The sequence below is a fragment of the Halichoerus grypus genome, chromosome 1 (genome assembly GCF_964656455.1).
Source record: "Halichoerus grypus chromosome 1, mHalGry1.hap1.1, whole genome shotgun sequence".
NCBI classification, from domain to species: domain Eukaryota; kingdom Metazoa; phylum Chordata; class Mammalia; order Carnivora; family Phocidae; genus Halichoerus; species Halichoerus grypus.
Window position 1 is genome coordinate 95,279,229 of NC_135712.1, and position 23,492 is coordinate 95,302,720.

The 23,492-nt window shown below is 39.6% G+C and overlaps 1 long non-coding RNA gene across 1 annotated transcript; it reads right to left on the reverse strand.

Moving 5' to 3' along the window:
- Nucleotides 1–19,487: 19,487 nt before the first annotated feature.
- Nucleotides 19,488–23,376, reverse strand: LOC118548699 (uncharacterized). Its single transcript, XR_004923709.2, has 2 exons — nucleotides 23,145–23,376; nucleotides 19,488–23,013 (listed from the first exon to the last, which is right to left on the reverse strand). It is a non-coding gene; the product is annotated as an uncharacterized LOC118548699 (long non-coding RNA).
- Between the last annotated feature and the right edge of the window lie 116 nt (nucleotides 23,377–23,492).

Consider the following 23,492-nt stretch of genomic DNA (forward strand, 5'->3'; position numbering starts at 1 on the left):
TGATAAAATTGGAGCTCAGCCTTTGGAATTATGTTTCTACTGTGAAATAGGGGTCAACATTTCCATTTATGTGGGTTGTGAGCTGCACAGCCCTAGCGGGCACCAATCACATTGCAGTCTCTTGGGGTTGTGCAGTGCACAACACTTATAACAGTGTATGGCTATTAAAAAGAAACCCACAAGCCCAAGGTGGAGTCATTTGACCCCAGAACAGTAAATGAGGACTTAACTGCAATTTCAGCTTCTCCAGGAGTAGAATTTTAAGCCAGTCAATTTAGAATTTTGTGGTCAGCACCAATGAGGTAATCTGCTATGGGCTCTCTCTATCACCCAAAGGAAGATGAGGTAATCCACCTAATAAATCCCTCTGCCTTTCCCTGTTAGGGAAGGTGACCTTGCCTGAACAATCCCTTCTTTTATTTTGCTAATAACTTCTTGTCCCACCCTTCCTATAAAAACCTTCCATTTTGTACAATTCCTCCAAGCTCCTCTACTTGCTAGATGGAATGCCTTCTGATACATGATTCTATTAATAAAGTCAATTAGATCTTTAAATTTACTCTGTTGAATTTTGTTTTGCTTTGTTTTGTTTTGTTTTTACATGGCCAATCTGGATGACTTTCAAGAAACAAAAGAACACATCAGTTTCACATTGGTGGAACATAGGTAGGTGTTAAGTAGAACTTAAAAAGAAGGTTGAAAGGTGGGGACTAGATTATGGATTGCCTCAAATTCCAGGCTAAGAAATATGGACTTTGTTCTGTGTTTAATGCAGGGAAATAATTGGGGAAGGCATTGAAGGATTTTGGATAGAATAGTGAAGTTGTGGGGTGCCTGGGTGGCTCAGTCATTAAGCGTCTGCCTTTGGCTCAGGTCTTGATCTCAGGGTTCTGGGATCAAGTCCCACATTGGGCTCCCTGCTCAGCGGGAAGCCTGCTTCTCCCTCTCCCACTCCCCCTGCTTGTGTTCGCTCTCTTGCTGTGTCTCTCTGTCAAATAAATAAAATCTTGAAAAAAAAAAAGAATAGTGAAGTTGTAGTCAGTGTTTCAGGTGAATTAAATTTAGACTACAGGTTGGGGATATATTCAAGGAGCAGAAACTAGCAAATAGCGAACAATTAATAGATCATTTGAGTAGTGCAGAGAAGGTGGACCATAAGATAGAAAGCAAAAGAGAGATTTGGGAGGGTTTTGTTTTGTTTTGGTTTGGTTTTGGTTTTTAAAGAAAAAGAAGGAAAGGCAAGAAAGAGAGATTTTTATGAATCTCTTATGAAAGAAATATGTGCCCTGGGACCTATTATTATTATTTAGATAGAGAATAAAGGACAAAAATTACATTTCTTTCAGATCACTCCCAATGACTTTACTGCTGGCAGTTGTATAGATTTTTACAGTAATTTCAAATATATTATTCCATTTGGTTATAGATACTTCTTGAAATCATGAAATTAAACAATGTCCTAAGCTTCTCTAAAATATAGAAATCGCAATTCATTACCTAAAATAGAGTACAGTTTAGAATTCTAATGACAACTCTTCCTATGTCTCTTTGGACCAGAAGAGAATGAATGGGCAGTGGCACCAGCATGTCAAAATCAGACTTTTCATGTGTTTTGGATCCTATTCTTTTTCTGGATCCCATTCTTCTTCAGGGAACTTGTTCCCTATCTTTCCTCTTCCCATCACTGAGTTGCCCTTCAGCATTTTAGAAAAACATTTTTTAACCACCTGGGTTATCTCCTCACTTTCCAACAGTCCAAGCTACTGGTACAGAAAGCGTACATTTCATGTCTCTTTCTCCTTTGCACTCAGTCACTTCTCAGTCCATCCCACCTCTGCAACTTTTCTCCCTGAAGATAACGCAAACCTCCTATTTGTTATTTCTGTTGGACAATTTTCAGTATTTACCATCTTTGACCTCTCTGCAGTGGATAATAGTTTTCTTTTCCTTCATTCTTTAAACTCCTGCCTTGGGTTCCTGGTCTCATTCTGTCTAAACTGTGTTGCCTCTATGCCCTTGACTTTCTCCTGTCCTTTCATGTTAATAATCCTCCAGGATTCCATCCTTCACACTGGTTGGTGTGACTCCTAAAGCTTATATACTGATAGCTGTCAACTCTATATCTCTAATCCAGATCTAAAGCCATGTATTTACAATTGGATGTTCCACACATGCTCCACAAAACATGTCTAACACTGAACTTCTTACCAGTACAAGTCTCTTCCAGATTTATGGAACCACCATTAATGCAAGGAACTATGATAGAAAACAGAGAGTGGTCCTTTCTTCTCCATCCTCCATGTGATAGTTAATTTTATGTGTCAACATGATTGGGCCACAGGGTACACAGATATTTGATTAAGCATTTCTGGTTGTGTCTGTGAGGGTGTTTCCAGATGAGATTAACATCAAAATTGGTAGACTTAATAAAACAGATTTCCCTTCCCCTATCTAATTCATGAAAGGCCTGAATAGAATAAAAGGCTGAGTAAGAAAGAATTCTTAATCTTGGCCTTAAGGTCTTCAACCTGAAACATCAGTCTTCTACCTTCAGACTCAAACTCAGCCTGAGACCTACATCAACTGCTCCCCTCGTTCACAGGCCTTTGGACTCAGACTGGAAATTTACCCTCAGTTCTTCTGGGTCTCCAGCTTGTTGATTGCAGATCTTGAACTCAGTCTCCCTAATCACATGAGACACCTCTTTCTATAGAAAAGTATATATATGTATATATATACTTTTGGTTTTCTTTCTCTGGAGAACTCTGACTAGTTTAGATTTTGGTACCAAGAGTAGATCTAGAGGACCACAATTTTAAGAAAGAGTAGTTGTGAGGTTTCTGAAATTGGTTCTCTAATCTCATTAGATTGAAAGATGGTAATGACCCTATTTCCAGTAGTGAAGAAAACGCTGATAGTCCCTGGCAAGATCTGGCAATAGAGATATGCAAAATATCTTCGTTAGATATTCTAATCAACCACTTTAAGAAGTAAGGAGCTTGGTGACTGCGTATATGATACTTTCAAACGTTTTTGGAAATCCAATGAATTTAATGAGGTTGGTTGGTTGCTCGTAACTTTGCTGGAGAAAGTGATGAAAGAAAGGATGAGCTCAGGGATGTAAATTCTCAGTTCCAGTGTCACATAAATGACCTAAACACTTCTGTGTGTGCCCTAAAGTAGACCCTTATCTCCTGGAGCCTCAGGGCTGAGATTGTTGAAAAGCACAGAATTTCATCCTACAGTTGGCTGAATTACAACACTAGTGGAACTCCCAGCTCTACAGGGCATCTACTGTTCAAATGAGGGCATTGATTGGGAAAGAATAGAATCTTGTAAATTGGAATGGCGACCTGTAGGAAGAGCCTGATGAGGCTGGGGACATTGAGCCTCTAAAATCTGGCTAGTCTTCTTTCCCAGTGTAAGTGGCCTCCTCACTCCCAGTGGTATTGGCTTCTCCAGCTCCCCCTTACTCCCCATTGGAGGGAATTCTGCATTGCCTGAGGAAACTGTAACGCTATGCAATACAAAGCTGATTCTCCTTAGGACCCACATCTACTGCCCCTCTTTGCTTCTAGACCTATAACTAGACTCAAATTCCAGAAGGTCCCTAAGGATGAGATACAAAGTGTGACCTATGAGGAGGTGTGCTACACTCCAAAAGAATTATGTGACTTTTCTAATTTATATAGACTAAAATCTGGAAAATATGTATGGGAATGGACACTGAGGGCATGGCATAATGATGGAAGAAGCAGAGCTGGATCAGGTTGATATTATCAATATGGGCTTACTAAGCAGAGATCCTGGATTTAACATTGTAGCTCAGGGAGTTGGAAAGGGTTCTAACAGTTTTAGTTGATTGGATGAAACATGGACCCAAAAGTGGCCTACTATGAGCAAACTAGAAATACTTGACCTACCTTGCTTAAATGTAGAGGGAGGGATTCAAACGCTTAGGAAGTTTGGGATGCAGATTTGTCAAATTAGTGGATTTGTCAGTTAAAACTTACCCACTCTGAGAGTCCAGGTGACATACCAGAGTCCAGAAGACACCTTTCACCACTACTCTGAGAAAAAAATTGTGAATAGAGCCCTAACATCCTTAAAGAGCTCTGTAATCACTCTTCTTTGTAGGCCAGTCCTTAGAGTGGGGACTACAGTCACTGAATCAGGACACCTAAATGCAATGGGAGTAATTGGATCCTGGGGTAGCAAGGGCCAAATGGCAGCATTCAACCACCAAAGGCAAAGTGGGCATGGTTACCATAATGGATAGCAGTCAAGCAGCAATCAGAGTAGTCTGACTTGCACAAAACTGTGGCATTGGCTGGTTGATTGTGGTGTTCCAAGAAGTGAGATAGGTAGGAAGCCTGCTAAATTCTCACTTGATCTATCACAACAGAAAAGTTTTAGGTCAAGAAGCAAAAGTGTAACCTGAATCATAAAAATAGAGTCATGGCTTCTCAACCAATTCCTGGACTTGATCAATTTTTAGACCCAGAACCTGTTGAATAGAGAAGACACTGAGTCCCCTTGAGACAGAGTCCCTGTACACTGCCAGAAATTTATAGTCTTTCTTCAAGCCGTCACCCAAAGGACCTCCAGGCTTTTACCAGGGTAATTGGGCATTGAGGAAAGAAAATAATGAAACTTTTAGGGACTACTGGACATTGGCTCTGAACTGACACACTAATTCTAGAAGACCTGAAATATCACTGTGATTCACCTGTTGGAGGAGGGGCTTATGGAGGTCAGGTAGCCTGGGGACTTAGCTCAGTTCCCTCTTACAGTGGGTCCATGGATCCTTGAACCCATCCTGTGGCTATTTTTCCAGTTCTGTGATGCATAATTGGAATAGATATAATTTAGCAGCAGGTGGATTCCCTGCACTGGCTCCTTGACCTTTGGAGTGAGGACTATTATGGTGGGAAAGGCCAAGTGGAAGCCTCTAGAACCGCCTCTAACTAGGAAAATAGTAAACCAAAGCAATATTACATCCATGAAGGGACTGCAGAGATTTGTGCCAATATCAAGGATGCAGGTGTGGCAATTCCATAACATTCCCATTCAACTCACCTATTTGGTCTGTGCTGAAGACAGATGGATACTAGCGCATAACAGTTGATTTTGTAAGCTTTAACCAGGTGGTGACTGACTACAGCTGCTATACCAGTTATGGGTTCAAATTGTTGAGCAAATTAACACATCCCCTGATAGCAGATATGCAGCTATTGATATGGCAAGTGCTTTTTCTCCATACCTGTTAGTAGGAACCAGCAGAAGCTACCTGTCATGAACTGGATGTTATCTGACCCACCAAACCATAAAGTTAACATGTACAACAGCACTCCACCAACAAGTAGAAATGGTATGTATGTGGTGTGTTCTAAATGTACTGAGACTCATTTATATCTCAGAATATGGTCCATTTTGGTAAATGGTCCATAAGCACTTAAAAAGAATGTGATTCTGTTGTTGAGTGGAATGTTCTATAAATGTCAATTAGGTCTTGGTTGATAATGTTGTTCAGGTCTTTTATATCCTTACAGATTATCTGGCTACTTCTTTCATCAAGTACCAGGAGAAAAGTGTTGAAGTCTCCAACTGTAGTTGTGGATTGGTCTATTTCTCCTTGTTCTATTAGTTTTTGCTTCATGTATTTAGAAGGTCTACTATTAGGCACATAATCATTTTGGATTATTAGGTCCTCTTGATAAATGAACCCCTTTAGCATTACGAAATGATTGTCTTTCTTCTTGATAATATTTTTTCTCTAAAATCGACTTTCTCTAAAAAAATTAAAAAGTAAAATAAAATCTCCTTTCTCTGTTATTAACATCACCACTCCATCTTTATTTTGATTAGCATTCTCACAGTCTATATTTTCCCTTTTGGGCATTTTTAACACTTTTTATTTTGAAGTAATTTTAGACTAACAGAAAAATTGCAAAAATCATTCTCGTGTACCCTTTACCAACTTCCCCTCACACAGAATGTCTCTTCAATCTGCCGGGGTTTTTTGTCTCCTGTTGGGGAGATGGCCATGCTCCACCTGGGCTCCCCCTTCTCTATGCAGCAGCCTTCTGGCCAGACAGTCGTGAGAACAGTCATTACCTCTTTTGTTTTCTCTCTCTCTAGAAGCACTCTTTCCAGATGCTTTATGGATGAACCATTGTATCATATATTTTGTTCAGTTTTTTAGTTATTTCAGGCTGTAGTGCAAATCTGGTCTCCTTATACAGTATTTTGTACCTTGTTTTTGTTTTTTTCTCATTTAGCATTCATCATATCATGGTCTGTTCTTTACGAACACAGGTTAGCAGATATGTTACCGCCCTGTGCATATTTGCTGGGAAACCTTTGCCATTTTCCTTCCCCCCCCCCCCCCCCCCGGCTGCTGGTGTGCTTCACTGCTGTGGTAGCCAGTACCTGGGACTCGGGCTGCTGTGGCCATTTTGCTGTTTGCACAGAGGACAGGGAAATTTCTGGGACTTTACGCCCCTCAACCAAACCCTTAACTAATTACTCCATGGAGCAGTGATATAAATATGCCAGCTCTCTTGCTCCTTATGGGAACAACTCTGAGTATGATCTAAACTTTTTCCAGAGCTCTTCTGAGTGAGCAAAAGTTCCTTTGGGATTGCTCATTTGCCATCCTTCCTGCTATCCTGATTTTTCATGAGAATTCTTCCTAATAACCTTCTTCCACATGAAAGCTTTCTTCAGGGTACCTTTCTGAAGGTTCCAAGCTAAACAACTAGTTTTAATGTCTTCTTAATATTTCTTTTAGAGATTCTGGACCCAATTCCAGCATGGGGGTGTGTTCCTCCCACCCACAACACCAAGCAATTCTTGGACAGCAGCAGGCAGTCCGAAAATTCAACTCAAGTCTGATCCCATCTAGGGGCACCTGGGTGGCTCAGTCGGTAACCAATGGTAAGCATTGGCCTTCAGCTTGGGTCATGATCCTGGGGCCCTGGGATCAAGCCCCTCGTCTGGCTCCCTGCTCAGCCAGAAGCCAGCTTCTGCCTGCCACTCCGCCCTGCTTGTGCTCTCTCTCTCTCTCTGTCAAATAAATAAATAAAATCTTAAAAAAAAAAAAAAAAAGGCTTGGGGCGCCTGAGTGGCTCAGTCTTTGGGCATCTGCCTTAGGCTCAGGTCATGGTCCCAGGGTCCTGGGATGGAGCCCCATATCGGGCTCCCTGCTCTGCGGGAAGCCTGCTTCTCCCTTTCCCACTCCCCTTGCTTGTGTTCCCTCTCTTGCTGTGTCTCTCTCTGTCAAATAAATAAATAAAATCTTTAAAAAAAAAAAAAAGTCTGGTCCTATCTATCCGGAGATAGCATCAGATTTCACAGGTTGAAGGCTCAGTCCCATAAGACTGTACCCCCACTCCCAACCCTTCAGACACTTGTCTCAAGCTGTTACTTGTGCTTTTGACTAACCTGTTACAAATTGGAGGTTCCAACAACCTCCTACTTAAATTTGATTAATTTGCTAGAGCGGCTCACAGAACCCAGGAAAACACTTACTTACGTTTACCAGTTTATTAGAGGATATGATAAAAGATACAAATCAACAGCTAAATGAAGAGATCCATAGGGCAAGGTATGAGGAAAGGGTGGGGAGCTTCCATGCCCACTCTAAGCATGCCACTCTCCCCAAAGCTCCACCTGTCTACCAACCAGGAAGCTCTCTGAAATAAAGGACCAAAAAGCTGTCTTAGGTTTTTCTGGAGGCTTCATTACATAGTCATCATTGCCTAAGTCATTGCCCATTGGCTGATTCAATCTCCAGCCCCTTACCCTGACAGTGGGGGATGGGACTGAGAATTTCGATCCTTTAATTACACGTTTGGTCCTCCTGGCCACTAGTCCCCGACTTTGACCTTGGGTCGGGTCCAAAAGTCACCTTCATTCTTAACAAGACACCCATTTCACCTTTATGGCTCTGAAGCATTTTCAGGAACTGTGGATAGAGACCAAATATATCTGAGAAATATATTTTGGTCATCTGAATGACTAACTGTATATTTCTTATAAATCATTATATTGCAACATTCTATTCTTTTTTTTTTTTTTTAAGATTTTATTTATTTATTTGACAGAGACATAGCAAGAAAGGGAACACAAGCAGGGGGAGTGGGAGAGGGAGAAGCAGGCTTCCCACCGAGCAGGGAGCTCAATGTGGGGCTGGATCCCAGGACCCTGAGATCATGACCTGAGCCAAAGGCAGACGCTTAACCAACTGAGCTACCCAGGCGCCCCTATACTATTCTTTTTTTTTTTTTTTAAAGATTTTATTTACTTTATTTATTTATTTATTTATTTATTTTTGCGAGAGAGAGAATGAGAGTGAGCATGAGAGGGAGGAGGGTCAGAGGGAGAAGCAGACTCCCTGCTGAGCAGGGAGCCCTATACTATTCTTTATATACCATTTATACTATAATTTATTGAACTATTTCCAAATAGTTCAGCATTTAGTTTGTTTCTACTTTTTTTACAATAACTAATTTTGTGATAATCATCTTTGTTTTGTTGTTGTCGTTATTTTAAGTTTATTTATTTATTTAAGTAATCTCTACACCCAACATGGGGCTCAAATTCAGGACCCTGAAGTCAAGAGTTATATGCTCTACCAACTATATTTCTACAGATAATTATCTTTGCAAATGTTTTCTTGAGTTCTAGACTACTTCCTATGGATAGATTCCTAGAAGAGAAATTATTGAAAAAAGGTATGAATATTTTATGTCCTTGATCTGAATTGCCAATTTGCCTTCCAGAAAATGTATCAATTCATAGTTCCTTTTGCAGCATATCTTTAAAATATTTTTGACCACATGAAGCCAATCTTAATGTAAACTTTTTAAAAACCCTTGCTATTTTTATTAGTTATATGATTATTAGTATTGTTTTCATTTCTTTGATTACTGATATTGAATACTTTCTCACATACTTACTGGTTGTTTACCTGCTTATGAACTGTTTATGAACTGTTATCTGTTTATGAACTTTGCAATTTTTTATTATCTTAGTGTTTTAACAATATGCATACAATTATATAAAGTTGTTAGATCTATGTAATTTATGCAATCTATTTAATCTATGCAAATATTCTCTGTATATGTCTGCTTTTAAACTTTTTAGTATTGTTTGAAGTGTGACAATTTTGAATTTCAAGTAATCCAATGTATTTATTTCATTTCTGATTTCTCCTAAGGCTTCCTTACTTAGAAACTGCACTACATTTAAAATCAGATAAATTTTATTCTACATTTTTCCCAAGATTTTTTTCTTTCTTTCTATCTCTTTATCTTGTAAACTCCCCTGTTATTTATTTTGATCTTTCTCAGAGAACAAAAATAGATTTCATCGTGTGCTAAGTTTATTCACTCACTCAATTAAATGTGTTCAGTGTTTACTAGGTACTAGGCGTAGTGCTAGAGACATTGTTGGTAAAGGCAGATGTTGAGAGGGACACTGAAGTCACATCTGAAGTTGATGTGACTGGGTCTGGCTGGCTGGGTCTGCGGGACCCAGGGGGTCCCGCAGGACCAGCCAAAAAGGTCCTTGACTTTGTGCACTGGATAGAAATCAAACGTGAGCCGAGAGGAAGTGAGAGCAGAGTTTATTAAGAGAGAGAAAGAGTGTAGAGACAGCATCTGAGAACCTCAGAAAGGAAAGAAAAGTGAATTTTGTCTTTGCTTGGGGCCTGGGATTTTTATTGGGGGTTGTGGTCTGGTGCACAGTGTCTTCTCAAGCATCCAGGAACAAAGATGAGGGTCTAGGTGTTCTCCATAAGTCATTTACGCCCTGGAGCCAAGGGTCTTGATGAGTCAGTGGTCTCAGGAAACATTCATGACAACCCCACCTAGTCACTCCTTAGATGTTATTTATTGTGCTGGAAGTCTCAAAAAAAAAAAAAAATCATTAAATCCTTGACTTTTACAAAGAGGACATACACTCTCTGTTTTATAAGGCACTTGTAAGGTGGAGTGTAGGTCCTAGCAAAAATAGAAGCAAGAGGGAGAGGAGCAAGATGGCGGAGGTGTAGGAGACCTAAATTTCATCTGGTCTCAGGAATTCAGCTGGATAGGGATCAAACCATTTTGAACACCTATAAACTCAACAGGAGATTAAAGAAAAGAATAGCAGCAACTCTCTGAACAGAAAAGGGACCACTTTCTGGAAGGTAGGACGTGCGGAGACATGAATCCGAGGTGATATTCAGGAGGATAGACGGAGGGGGAGGGGGCCTCTGTCGGCCGCTACCAGCAAGTGATAGAGCAGCAGAACACAAAATCAGAACATTTAGAAGTCGGCTCCACTGAGGGACGTCGCTCCGGTGGCTAAGCGGGGGGTGGAACCCTCGTGGGACAGTGTGGTTTCAGGACCCTCGGGGTCACAGAAAGACGGGGGTGCCTGAGTGCAGCAGAGCTCCCAGGTATTGGAGCAGGGAAGCCAGCTATAGAGACGGAGCTGAGGCGCGGGCTCTCAGCTTGGGGTTGCCATAAAAAGTGATCCGCGGCACAGTCAGGCCACTGCTCCTCCAGCAGGGACCCAACAAGCAGCAGATCCGGGGAGACTCCCCTTCCTCCCCCGGGAGGAGTGGCGTGGGAGCGCACTGCAGGGATCTGCTGGGTTTGGAGACTCCACACGGGGTTGGGTGCCAGAGATAGAAATGCTTGGTCACAGGCCAGGTGAGCACGGAGTGCGGCTAGAGACTGGGGAGATGGGAGTGATTGACTGGGGGTGCACTGAGGAGCGGGGCCCCAAGTTCTCGGCTCCTCCGGGGCAGAGACTGGGAGGCTGCCACTTTCACTCTTGTCCTCCAAAGCTGTGCGGAAAGCTTGCAGGGAACAAAAGCTCCCGAGAGCAAACCCGAGCAGATTACTTAGCTCGGACCGGCAAGGGCGGGGCAATTCTGCCTCCGGCAAAGACATTTGGGAACCACAGCAACAGGCCCCTCCCCCAGAAGATCAGTGAGAACAGCCAGCCAAGACCAAGTTTACCGATCAATGAGAACAGCAGAACTCCAGCGCTAGGGGAATACTGCACATAGAATCCATGGCTTTTTTACCATGATTCTTTAGTCTTTCAAAGTTAATTTTTTTTAACTGTCTTTTTTTTGTTGTTTTTGAATTTTTCTTTTTCCCTTTTTCAACCACATCTTATCAATCCCTTTTTTAAAAAATATTTTTTATTTTTCATTTTTAGAATCATATTCTATCCCTTCATAGTAGTTAACCTTATTTTTGGTATATATATACACATATATATATATAAGTTGCTCTCTCTTTAAAATTTTGGGATACAGTCTCTTCTAACAGACCAAGCTATACCCTAAATCTCTAGTGTATGGCTTTGTTCTAGTCTCCTGCCTGATCACATTCTCTCCCTTTTTTTTTTCCTTTTTTAAATCCTCTTCTTTCTTTTTTCAACCAACATCTTATCTTATCAATTCCTTTTATAAAATCTTTTATAATTTTCATCTTTACAGTCATATTCCATCCCTTCATCGTATTTACCCTTATTTTTGTACATATATAAGGTGTTCTTTCTTTAAAATTTTGGGAGGCACTTTCTTCTAACAGACCAAAATATGCCCAAAATCTAGTGTGTGGCACTGATCTATGCACCAGCCTGATCATATTTGATCATATTCTGGTTTTTTTTGTTGTTGTTTGTTTGTTTGTTTTTATCTTTTTCTTTTTCTTTTTCTTTTTTTTTCTCTTTTTTCTTTCTTTCCCTTTCTTTTCCTCTGGTTTCAGGTCTCTTCTGATTAGTGCATATTTTTCTGGGGTCGTTGTTACCCTGTTAGCATTTTGTTCTCTCATTCATCTATTCTCCTCTGGACAAAATGACAAGATGGAAAAAATCACCTCAACAAAAAGAACAAGAGGCAGTACCAACTGCCAGGGACCGAGGCAGTACCAACTGCCAGGGACCTAATCAATACGGACACTAGTAAGATGTCAGAACTAGAGTTCAGAATGACGATTTTAAAGATACTAGCTGGGCTTGAAAAAAGCATGGAAGATATTAAAGAAACGTTTTCTGGAGAAATAAAAGAACTAAAATTTAACAAGTCGAAATAAAAAAGGCTATTAAGGAGGTGCAATCAAAAATGGAGGCTCTAGCTGCTAGGATAAATGAGGCAGAAGAGAGAATTAGTGATATAGAAGACCAAATGATGGAAAATAAAGAAGCTGAGAAAGAGATAAACAACTACTGGATCACGAGGGCAGAATTCGAGAGATAAATGATACCATAAGACAAAATAGTATTAGAATAATTGGGATCCCCAAAGAAGAAGAAAGAGAGAGAGGGGCAGAAGGTATATTGGAGCAAATTACAGCAGAGAACTTCCCTAATTTGGGGAAGGAAACAGGCATCAAAATCCAGGAGGCACAGAGAACCCCCCTCAAAATCAATAAAAATAGGTCAACACCCTGACATCTAATAGTAAAACTTACCAGTCTCAGAGACAAAAAGAAAATCCTGAAAGCAGCTCGGGAGAAGAGATCTGTAACCTACAATGGTAGAAACATTAGATTGGCAACAGACCTATCCACAGAAACCTGGCAGGCCAGAAAGGACTGGCATGATATATTCAGAGCACTAAATGAGAAAAATATGCAGCCAAGAATACTATATCCAGCTAGGCTGTCATTGAAAATAGAAGGAGAGATAAAAAGCTTCCAGGACAAACAAAAACTAAAGGAATTTGCAAACATGAAACCAGCCCTACAAGACATACTGAAAGGGGTCCTCTAAGCAAAGAGAGAGCCTAAAAGTAACATAGACCAGAAAGGAACACAGACAATATACGGTAACAGTCACCTTACAGGCAATACAATGGCACTAAATTCATATCTTTCAATAGTTACCCTGAATGGTTAAATGGGCTAAATGCCCCAATCAAAAGACACAGGCTATCAGATTGGATAAAAAAACAAGACCCATTGATATGCTGTCTGTAAGAGACTCATTTTAGAACCAAAGACACCCCCAGATTGAAAGTGAGGGGGTGGAAAACCATTTACCATGCTAATGGACACCAAAAGAAAGCTGGGGTGGCAATCCTTACATCAGACAAATTAGATTTTCAACCAAAGACTATAATAAGAGATGAGGAAGGACACTATATCCTACTTAAAGGGTCTATCCAACAAGAAGATCTAACAATTTTAAATTTCATAGCCATCTATGAAAAACCCACAGTGAATATCATTCTCAATGGGGAAAAACTGAGAGCTTTCCCCCTAAGGTCAGGAACATGGCAGGGGTGTCCACTATCACCACTGCTATTCAACATAGTATTAGAAGTCCTAGCCACAGCAATCAGACAACAAAAAGAAATAAAAGGCATCTGAATCGGCAAAGAAGTCAAACTCTCACTGTTTGCAGATGATATGATACTTTATGTGGAAAACCCAAAAGACTCCACCCCAAAACTGCTAGAACTCATACAGGAATTCAGTAAAGTGGCTGGATATAGAATCAATGCACAGAAATCAGTGGCATTCCTATACACCAACAATAAGACAGAAGAAAGAGAAATTAAGAGTCGATCCCATTTACAATTGCACCCAAAACCATAAGATACCTAGGAATAAATCTAACCAAAGAGGCAAAGCATCTGTACTCAGAAAACTATAAAATACTCATGAAAGAAATTGAGGAAGATGCAAAGAAATGGAAAAACGTTCCATGCTCATGGATTGGAAGAACAAATATTGTGAAGATGTCAATGCTACCTAGAGCAATCTACACATTCAATGCAATCCTTATCAAAATACCATCAACTTTATTCAAAGAAATGGAGCAAATAATCCTGAAATTTGTATGGAACCAGAAAAGACCCTGAATAGCCAGAGGAATGTTGACAAAGAAAAGCAAAGCTGGTGGCATCACAATTCCAGACTTCAAGCTCTATTACAAAGCTGTAGTCATCAAGACAGTACAGTACTGGCACAAAAACAGACACATAGATCAATGGAACAGAATAGAGAGCCCAGAAATGGACCCTCAACTCTATGGTCAACTAATCTTCGACAAAGCAGGAAAGAATGTCCAATGGAAAAAAGACAGTCTCTTCAACAAATGGTGTTGGGAAAATTGGACAGCCACATGCAGAAGAATGAAACTGGACCATTTCCTTACACCACACACAAAAATAGACTCAAAATGGTTGAAAGACCTAAATGTGAGACAGGAGTCCATCAAAATCCTAAAGGAGAACACAGGCAGCAACCTCTTTGACCTCAGCCGCAGCAACTTCTTCCTAGAAACATCGCCAAAGGCAAAGGAAGCAAGGGCAAAAATGAACTATTGGGACTTCATCAGGATAAAAAGCTTTTGCATAGCAAAAGAAACAGTCAACAAAACCAAAAGACAACCGACAGAATGGGAGAAGATATTTGCAAATGACATATCAGATAAAGGGCTAGTATCCAAACTCTATAAAGAACTTATCAAACTCAACACCCAAAGAACAAATGATCCAATCAAGAAATGGGCAGAAGACATGAACAGACATTTTTCCAAAGAAGACATCCAAATGGCCAACAGACACATGAAAAAGTGCTTAACATCGCTCAGCATCAGGGAAATCCAAATCAAAACCTCAATGAGATACCTCACACCAGTCAGAATGGCTAAAATTAACAAGTCATGAAACGACAGATGTTGGCAGGGATGTGGAGAAAGGGGAACCCTCCTACACTGTTGGTGGGAATGCAAGCTGGTGCAGCCACTCTGGAAAACAGTATGGAGGTTCCTCAAAAAGTTGAAAATAGAGCTACCATACGATCCAGCAATTGCACTACTGGGTATTTACCCCAAAGATACAAATGTAGTGATCCGAAGGGGTACGTGCACCCCAATGTTTATAGCAGCAATGTCCACAATAGCAAAACTATGGAAAGAGCCAAGATGTCCATTGATAGAGGAATGGATAAAGAAGATGTGGTATATATATACGATGGATTTTTATGCAGCCATCAAAAGGAATGAAATCTTGCCATTTGCAATGACGTGGATGGAACTGGAGGATTATGCTGAGTGAAATAAGTCAATCAGAGAAAGACATGTATCATATGATCTCACTGATATGAGGAATTCTTAATCTCAGGAAACCCACTGAGGGTTGCTGGAGTGGTAGGGGGTGGGAGGGATGGGGTGGCTGGGTGATAGACATTGGGGAGGGTATGTGCTATGGTGAGCGCTGTGAATTGTGTAAGACTGTTGAATCACAGACCTGTACCTCTGAAACAAATAATACATTGTATGTTAAAAAATAAAAAGAAGAAGAAGATACCAGGAAGGGAAGAATGAAGGGGGGGGAATCGGAGGGGGAGATGAACCATGAGAGACTATGGACCCTGAGAAACTGAGGGTTCTAGAGGGGAGGGGGGTGGGGGATGGGTTAGCCTGGTGATGGGTATTAAAGAGGGCACATAACTGCATGGAGCACTGGGTGTTATATGCAAACAATGAATCATGGAACACTACATCAAAAACTAATGATGTAATGTACGGTGATTAACATAACATAATAAAAAAAATTAAAAAAAAAAAAGAATAGAAGCAAGAAAAGGAGGAAAACAGTTTATCATGGGGTTGCTTTAGTTTCCCTGTCCCAGTCACACAGTGAGACAGTTCACTTAATTCATTACTGATAATGGAAGAGAGAGAGGGAAGACGTGTGTGAAATAATGCCTGCCCAGGGCTGAGTATTTTACTCTCCTTTTTCATGGTGTGATATCAACTCACTCCTTATAGAAAAACAGATCTTATGATCAGGGATATATTCAACAATTTTAAAACCAGCAAATGAGTAGAAAGCATCATTATCCTGAAGAGAATAGATTTTCATGAGTTATTGAAAATATCCACCTTTCCCCCCTCTTAATCTAATTACTTAAAAGTAGCAATATATAACAAATTATTTTTTCCTTAAGCATTTTAAGATGATTGCAATAATATTGTTTATGCAATTTCACATTTTCCTTTTTGCATTTAATGTTATGAAGCATTTGTAAAAGTCATAAACTACTAAGTAAACATATCTAACAGTTATACATAAAAGGTTTTAAATGGACCACTGTTATTCAAAGCGGAGTCCATTTTTCTTTTTAAATAAATACATACTGTTTTACAGATTCTCTATATGGGATATTATCATACAATAATGCCCATTTTGGGGGGTGTGCACATTTAATCAGAGTGAATTAATAGAAGTACACACCACCTTAGGCCCTCAAACAAATTTCTTTTTCAATTAGCCAGGCAATCTTTTCAATTCTCTTCCTCTTAGTGACTCTTAAGACCATTCATTCCATAATTTATTGAGCCTCTAAAATGGAAAATGAACTATAATAGGGCACTGCCTTAAGAAGTAACGTTCCAGACATTCCAATGTATTTAATGTGGCACTTCAAATCTTTAACCTATCCCTCTCTACTAGCTCCTTGAAGAAATTCTTGTGTGTGTTAATCCAAAAACAAAAGCCCCCACAGCAAACTTTCCCTCAACCTCATTGCCTCCCCAAGCTCCACCCAATCTATCTTCCTTTGCAGGTAAACTATCAAAAGCAGAGTTCACCCTACTACTCCTCTTTCCTTATTTACCTGTCACCCATTTATTCCCCAGCCACTGTAATCTTCCAGCCCACCCCTAATCAGTTCCTTCTACAGCCTCCTTGTCGTCTTTATCCCAACTTCCTTTTGGTAATTCTACCAATAATGCTCAAAGTTCTCTTCTTAATACCTTTGGTTTCCCTGTTACTTCTTTTACATACCTTTTCTTTTTTTTTTTTTTTTTTAAAGGTTTTATTTATTTATTTGACAGAGAGAGACAGCGAGAGAGGGAACATAAGCAGGGGGAGTGGGAGAGGGAGAAGCAGGCTCCCGCTGAACAGGGAGCCCGATGTGGGGCTCGATCCCAGGACCCTGAGATCACGACCTGAGCCGAAGGCAGTCGCTTAACCAACTGAGCCACCCAGGCGCCCCTTACATACCTTTTCTTGATCACCAGTTCTTCCTTTTACCTCACTAGTCATTTCAATGTATGGTAGAAGCCCTTAACTCCACTTAACCAACTCACTGGATGACAGGAGGCCTTCCCCCCTGCGCACTTCAGGGCTGAGGACTCCTGGCACTTAAACTAATCTCCGCTTGGCCTGTGTTTGCCCCCTTTACTGAATGCTTCATAGAAACTAGTGGTTTGTTCTAAAAGCTGTTTACACAATTTCACTTGCTATTTTAATTATGTAATTTAATCAACTGTTATGTAAACTAATGAAATATGAGAGTGAAAAAAATGAAAGAGTTGTTTCTATGAAAATTAAGATAAGTGATTTGGAAAAGCTCCATAATGGTTGGTGTCCGAAAGAAAAATTGCGGTCAAATTAGGTGAAAAACAAAACCTTCCTTTCTAGACGTATTTCTAGAAAGAAAAAACTCCTTCCAATCTAGACGTATTTACATTGAATGACTTTACCGTACAAATATCCTGAAGATCTTGCCCCACTCAACGAAGCTGAAACTGGAATCTGGATGATGTTCTTTGGCTTAAGTGGCTAAGCTGAGCTCCAACCAAAAACAGATCCCCACACAAAGCCAAGGCCTTGCCCTTCATCAAAAGAGAATGAAAGCAAAGTAACATTTCTATGTTTTGAGGGGTCTATGCATCACTTTTCTTTTTCCCAGCTTGAACTGCCTCTACTGATTAACCGATACCATTGCTTTCTCTAACAGGCCTCCTTCTCTAGAAATCGTGATTACATCATGAGGCCTCTTGTTCTCTTGCTCTGCTCTCTCCTTGAGTAATTTAATTTCCAACCAGAGCTCCAATTTAGCCTTTAAATCAACAAGGACCAAATACACAAGCTCTTCACCAAAAGGGTCCATGGTTCGTTCATCATTATATCCTCCCCCTTTCATTTCCCTCCCCGCATTGTGCCTCGCATACAATAACTACTTGAGAAAATTGTTGACATATAAAGCCTAATGAAAACATTAGTCCAGGGGTGCCTGGGTGGCTCAGTCGTTAAGCGTCTGCCTTCGGCTCAGGTCATGATCCCAGGGTCCTGGGATGGAGTCCCACATCGGGCTCCCTACTCTGTGGGAGGCCTGCTTCTCCCTCTCCCACTCCCCCTGCCTGTGTTCCCTGTCTCGCTGTGCCTCTCTCTGTCAAATAAATACATTAAAAAAGAAAAAAAGAAAGAAAACATTAGTCCATAAATTATAACCCAAGAATTAGAAATCTAGCTTGAATAAGCGGATTACAAGAAAAGTCCCCTAATGTCATAATTCATCCCTTCTCAACTATTAAAGAAGCTCAATTAATAATTATGATTGGAAAATTATCATTTTAAAATGGGTAGCTGATTTTTTTTTAATCAACTGTTAGTTTTCCAGAAATGTACAAACAAATTTAGGTCGACAGTGACAGTATCACTACCACATTCAATTTTATTTCAATGAAGTCCAGAGTTTGTCTTGTTCTCTTGAATCCTGTGGGTTTATTCTCTCTGAAGCTAGCCAGCACAGATATGATTATCCCTTGCATTTTACAGATGAGAGAATTAAGGTCCTAACAGTTCCTGACTTACTGTTGACCTCATAGATAGTTTGTAACTTAAATGGGATTTGTATCCTGGCAGTAGGCATCTTGAGTCACCTTTGAATGTTCCTGAATCCCTTTACAATTGGGCAGGAGAATCAGGAACTAAGCAGCAAAAAGTGAAACTCTTCTATCCATAATTATGACTCATCTGCTCACTAGCCTGTCTAGGATTATGCCATTAGAGTTCAGTCCTTTGGCTTGATATATTTTCTCACAAAATTCTTGAAAGCAATAATAAGTGAATAATTCATCTGTTAATATCTTCCTATTAATTAATATATTCAATTTGCTTTCCTTTGAATAACTGATTACTTGAAGGACAGTAATAGGTGTTTTGAGAAAGATTATTTTAGATTTTTGTCCTTTGTCTTCAAGAAGGGAAGGACAATGTATATGTATGTGGGTGGGTAGTAGGGAGTGAGGGTCATAGTCCTAGACAAGGATCCTGGGAAACAAAAGGAGATTACTGGGATGTTGGATGCCAAGATTTGAAGAGTTGCACTAGAGAGTAGAATGAGAAGGAGCAGAATGAGGGAAGACATGTGTTTTTATTTCACAATTTTAATATGAGCTGAACTTAATGCTGAGGTAACTCGACTCTTATGATCTTTTTCTTTTTTTGAAAGTTTGCTCTACTTTATTTCTGAGTAAAACCATTGATAGTCCCTTTGTTTTGACTCAAAATATTCCTGAAACTAGAGCATAAAAAATATTTATGGAGCAGATTATGATTTCCCTTAGGAATAGTTCTGAAATTGAATGTTGAATTTCTGACCCAGGACTTAGCATTGGATACATCATAAATATGATCAGCCATGTCTCATGACAATTAAGAAATTACTACACATACCTATCATATAACATTAAAATTTTAATACCAATTCTATAAAATGGTCATGGATAAACCAAGCAAGTCTTTTATACAAAGCAATCCAATAAACTATACATTTTGGGGGGAACATTAAAAGTGTCATGTTTCATTGACTACTGATCTTCCCACCGTTTGTTTGTCTGAAATCTCTGAGTTACTGAAGACAGTGAGCTGGTGAAAAGCAGCCTGAATGAGTCAATGGAAGATTTGGAAGTCCAGTTCACCTGAGTCTCACATATGGTCCTTTTCCATATGTTCAAATATTCTATGAAACTAAACTCTTTTCTAAAAGTAATATGCTAGCTATAATAAACATTAAGCAACAAATTCAAAATAATCTCTTACGCCACCTTAGAATTTGGAAGAGTTTATGGTATGCTAGATTGTCCTGACTTGGAAGGATGTTAAAGACATTTGAAATGAGAGTTCTTATTTCTTTAGTCTAGCTACACATCTACACATTTAGGGGCTCCTAAATAATTTTCATTTTTTAATTATGAAATAATTTTCATACTTTGTTAATCTGCTAACAATTACCACCAGGTCATTAGCAAAATTTTGTGGAAAAGGAGTTTCAAAACATCTCTCACAGAGTCCTCAAAAAAACAGAATACCTTGAATGTAGCTTCCTTACCTCTCAAAACAGAGTATATATAAGTGGCAAGCAGGAAGCCTTGTGTTAATTAGGTGATAGCAAATGGGTGAAGAGGCAAAAAGGCAGAGATGGAGAGTGTAGTTTTCTACAGAGGAAAAAGGATAGTTGATTTCTGCAAGATTTACATGAAAAGGTTAAAGCTGTGCTTTATTAATACTGAAATACCATTTACAATTTTATTTTTTTACTGATATATAATTGACATATAACACTATTATTTTTAGGTGTATGACATAATGATTCAATATAAATATTTATTGCAAAATGATCACCACAATAATTCTAATTAACATCCATCACCACACAGCTACAAATTTTTAAAAAAATTATTTAACATTCATCACCTTTTCTTAGGTGTTGATGTCTCTTGCAAACTATTGAATTCAATTTGTAGTAAAGAGATTTAATTTAAAAATTTCACAGACAATGGAAACTACTTACTCTAGGGTGGGTCATCTATTTTTATAAATTATACACCTGCAGTATCCCTCAACTATATTTTTCTTGCCTTCCCCTATTTTGAAAATGAACAAATTTTATTGAAATGATAAATTTAGTAAAACTGGAAAGAATGCTAAGGTTTCCAAATATTACCTTAGTCCTTCTCAAATGTAAGACCTTGAATCTTTAATTTCTTCCTGCCTTAGAAATAAAATATTAAACTGGTGAAATACCTCAGGATATATAATTTTAAAATTATATATATTGTTAAATATATGGCATATTGAAATATAATTATATAATACTATTTAAAAAATGATAAATAAAAATAAAATAGAACTAACAATGGACCTCACAAGACCAGTAGAAATAGCTCATCTATTACAAGTTCTACCCAAAGGCAATGTTATGTAAATTAAATTTATAGGCCCTGGATAGCTTCCCCAATGTTGGCCTCTCAAAAGCTTTATACTGATATTTTTAAGAAACTAGCAGCATACTTCACCTTGGAAAAGTAATTTTATAAAGACACTGCCATTAGTGATTTTATATACTTCTGCATACCCTTCCTGAATTGGAAATAATGGATAAGTCCAGGTAATAATTTTTGTTCTCTTTCAAATTTTATGACTAAAATATTGAGTTGTGTTTTATGGCCTACATTTATTATATTCTGTAGAGTCAGCCAGCAGCTTTAGGCAAAGAATACCTTTGGATTCTGAAATCAGATGCAAAGGAATCAGAGGTTTAAAATGAGTAATCATGTATCCTAGAAGCATAAGGATTTTCCAAAGATTCTGAAATACAACTAAATATTGCATACCGTGTAATGTATGAGTAATAATTTTCCAATCCTCTGTACAATTTCTTCCTTCCTTTCTCTCTCTCTCTTTCTTTTTTTCTTTGTCTGTCTTTCCTTCCCTCCCTCCCTCCCTTCCTTCCTTTTCAGTTAAGGTAATTTTCTCTCCTATTATGGGCCAGGATTGTTGCTATAAAACTTCATTTCCAGAGTAGTTTTGGTAGTACTTTTCGAAGAAGTGTTTATTTAGCAAATTGTACACTGATAATACTAAGGACTTTTTATAAGGCATTTTAACAAGGTTGCAGGAATTATCCAGTCTCAATTTTTAAGAGTAAAACTGAACGAGGGAAATTTAAACAGTGGTAGATTGAATAATGAGTAAGGCTATATAATATCTGTATGACAGAACAAAATTCTAAAACTTCCTTAAATAATTTTCTTTTTAAACCAGGTTCTCATTTTAACGGACCAGACACAGTTTGTTAGTATCATTTGCTTAAAAAGAATGAGAACTTGGCTTCCACAGGAGAAAGAGATAAAAATAGCAGGATTCTAACCTAGATCTACTGCTGAACTCCTTTCTGCATGTCGAATGTAGGTCCTAGAGCTATCACAGTCCCTTTAATAAACTTTAGTTTCTTTACCAAACTGTGAGGCTAATACTTAATCTGGGTGTGATAAGTGAGATAGTGTATTTGTAAATGAAAGCATTTTGAACAATATAATTATTGATATATTGTAAGTTATTGTTTATTAGGGAAAAGCAGATGCCAGGCAAACTTAGTTTTCATGGTAGTATAAATGTCATAGGCTTGCTAGGTTGTAATGAGGTTTATTTTATGGTTTAGCATTCTCTAATTTCAGAGTCTACCTAAAAAAGTTCTGCAGCAGAGACCACCTTTATGTTTAATTGGCTATGCAGATCTACCCTCATTTTGAGCACCCATTGGCTATTATTGTGATAACTAAAGTCTGGTTAGAATATCATAAAAATTATGCAGCATAAAATAAATTCCATTACATTTCTGAGGCATTTGAGAAATAATTTACTTTCTTAGAAGTCAGATCAAGAGCAGAAACAAAATTATCATTTATGCCTAACCTCAATTTTTCCCCCTCAAGTACATAAAAAGAACAAAAGCACTGTTTTCTTTGAATCTGATTTTCTTTGAAGAGGTTTGTGGTTATTAAGTTTTACTTTGTTTTACATAGGGAACCTTTGTTGGCCTTTAAAATGTAATTTAGCAATGTAACTGATGTACAATCAAGCAAATACATATGACAAAATGTATGCATACTTATTTCAGCCTCTGAGATTTGTTTTTAAATTATTCTGTTTGGAGCCCGGGGAAGAATATGAGATCATTTCTTTCCCCTCTGCCAAAGGCAAGCTGATTTCCCCAACCCACATGGACAGTTGAGCAGTAAGTCTACCGTGTTAGCGTGGCTGACTCTCCCGACTCGTGTCCTGCCATCAGTGAGCACACACGCATTCACGCTAGCACGCGGGATGGGGCAAGAGTCCATTGGCAAGACATCGCCGGTTCGGCTACGCAGCTTATGCTGACCGTGTAGCTATGCCATGTGTCTGCCGCATCTGCCCAGTGGCTGGGGTAAGAAAGAAAGAATGGGTATTTGGTAGAGTGTAAGCAGTTGCTCTCACCCACTCTCTCCCACTTATATACACTGTACTCCTCTCCCCACGTGCATTCCGAGTGTTGGGTCATGCACACACTCACTTGCACTCTCACACACGTGCGCACCGTAGCTCGCCCAGCCGCAAGCCGGGACACGTCGCCCGGGCACCACAACCTCCCCGCCCCTGGCTCGGCGACCTCTCCCCATCCACTCGCGCTCCACGTGGGCGCACCCCGGCGCCAGGCGGCCGCTCTGCCCACGGAGCCCCCAGCGGGCCCCCGCGGTGGGAGGGAAGGCGCGGCCCGGGGTCGGACGGACAAAGCGGGCGTCCAATCGAGCCCCGCACTGCCTCCCCGAAGGGAGGGAGCGGCGGCTCGGACGGGCCCAATGAGCGGGGAGCCCGAGTGGGACTTCCTCCCGGAATCCCGTTGGCCAGAATAGCGGGGCCG